At 35.5% G+C, this 2,171-nt stretch overlaps 1 non-coding gene across 1 annotated transcript; it reads right to left on the bottom strand.

Moving 5' to 3' along the window:
* Positions 1 to 1,167: 1,167 nt before the first annotated feature.
* LOC116139703 lies at positions 1,168 to 1,273 on the bottom strand. Its single transcript, XR_004129505.1, has one exon. It is a non-coding gene; the product is annotated as a small nucleolar RNA R71 (small nucleolar RNA).
* Positions 1,274 to 2,171: the final 898 nt, after the last annotated feature.

Consider the following 2,171-nt stretch of genomic DNA (forward strand, 5'->3'; position numbering starts at 1 on the left):
ATTCATAATTGTTCTATGGAATAACATTGCACAACATATTAAAACTAGAAGTAATTGAATAGAGATTCTAGGATTAATTTGTGGTCCATCTAATTCGTAACCGAATAGGGCGAATTAGTCGTAAGGGATTGACGAATTTATGCTTCTTAATTTTAGAGTAACCGAATAGGGATCTGTATTAAGTTGAATATTATGCCTGAATAAGGATAATTGGCTGCAGAAGAATCCTACCAATTCATAGCACAAACGGGTATTGAGAGTAATTGTCAAGCATAATTAGGGGGAAATCTATACCCTAACTTCATTAATATTGCAAAATTCATCACATTATTTATTTGTTTAATTTAGTTATTTTTAATCCGTTACTTTTACACTCTTAAGATTTTGTTTTCTCAAATAACGTGTAGGTAGTTTTAGGTAATTACAAATATTCGCTTTGATCTCTATGGGATGATACTCAAACTCATTACTTTATTACTTGAACACGACTAGTGTACTTGCTAAGGTTGATTTAGTTGCATCAAGTTTTTGGCACAGTTGCCAGGGATCATAGGATTGTTTGTGATTATTTTATTTTAAGATTACTTGTTACTTTGAGATTTTTTTTATTTTGTTTGTTTGTTTGTTTTTTTTTTTTTTTTTAGGAAACCAATAGGTGTTTCTACTAGAGTATGACCAGAGCTTCTGGAAAGATTTTACTGGCATTTGATCCTGAGATAGAGCGCGCTTTTCACGCAAGAAAGAGAGCAATCAAAAGAGAGATCATGGGTGATCACGATAACCAAAATGATGGAACACCACCAGTAACTCATACATTGAATGAGTACTCTACCCTATCTCTAAATAGAGCAACATCGAGCATTCGACGACCAGTGATCAATGCCAACACCTTTGAGATAAAGCTAGCAATCATCCAAATGATTCAGCAGTCAGTGCAATTTGGTGGTTTGGCGCATGAAGATCCCAACTTACATATTGCAAATTTCTTGGAGATTTGTGATACTTTTAAGCACAATGGAGTTTCTGATGAAGCTATAAGACTAAGATTGTTCGCATTTTCATTAAGAGACAAAGCTAAGAGTTGGTTGACCTTATTACCAACAGGCTCGATTACAATAATGACACAAAAATTCCTAATTAGGTATTTTCCTTCTGCAAAGACTGTACAATTGCGTAATGATATTACTATGTTTATGCAGGTGGATATAGGGTCACTATACGAAGCATGGGAAAGGTTTAAGGACATGCTCCAGAGATGTCCCCACCATGAATTACCAGTTTGGTTACAAGTCCAGACGTTCTATAATGGTCTTAATAGTGAAGTTCAAAATATGATCAATGCTGCTGCAGGTGGTACTTTAGGTAAGAAGACACTAGAACAAGCTTATGAATTGCTAGAGAAAATGGCTTCAAACTCTTATCAATGGCTGATAGAAAGGTTGCATGTGAGAAGAACGTCGAGTGTTCATAACATAGATGCTATCACGATTTTGACAAATGCAGGCATTAAATAAGAAGATTGATGGACTTCAAATGCAAAAACCTGCAATAGTTGCTTCTATGTGTGACTTTTGTGGCGAAGATCACCCTAACCATGAGTGTCAATCAAGTAACATGTTTGATGTTAATTCTATGCCTGATCAAGCTAACTATGTTTCAAATTTTCACAGGCCTAATAATAATCCATACAGTGAAACATATAATCTGGGTGGAGGAATCACCCAAATTTCTCTTGGAGTAACAACAATCAAATGAAACCTCCACCGCCAGGTTTTCAATCTCAAGAGAAGAAATCAAATTTAGAGGAGATAATGGCGAAGTTCTTGAGTACTACAAAGACAAGAATTCAAAATCAAGAGGCTTCCATAAAGAATTTAAAAGCTCAAATTGGCCAAGTGGCCAATATGATTTCGGGTAGACAACAAAGGCATCTACCGAGTGACACAAAAAAGAACCCAAAGGAGCAATGTAAGGCCATAACCTTGAGGGATGGAAAGGTGATTGGTGAAGAAGAATCACAAAAGAAGGCAGAAAGTGAAGCGGAGTTACCGGTCTCTATTGAAGAAAAGAAAGTGAATTCAGAAAAGAGACAGAGAGCAAAAGGAAATTACAAGAGGTAAAGGAAAAGGTATGTCAAATTATGATTTTGTTGTTGTTGAAAAAGATGTATC

Source organism: Pistacia vera, unplaced genomic scaffold (assembly GCF_008641045.1).
Source record: "Pistacia vera cultivar Batoury unplaced genomic scaffold, PisVer_v2 Contig357, whole genome shotgun sequence".
Taxonomy (NCBI): Eukaryota; Viridiplantae; Streptophyta; class Magnoliopsida; order Sapindales; family Anacardiaceae; genus Pistacia; species Pistacia vera.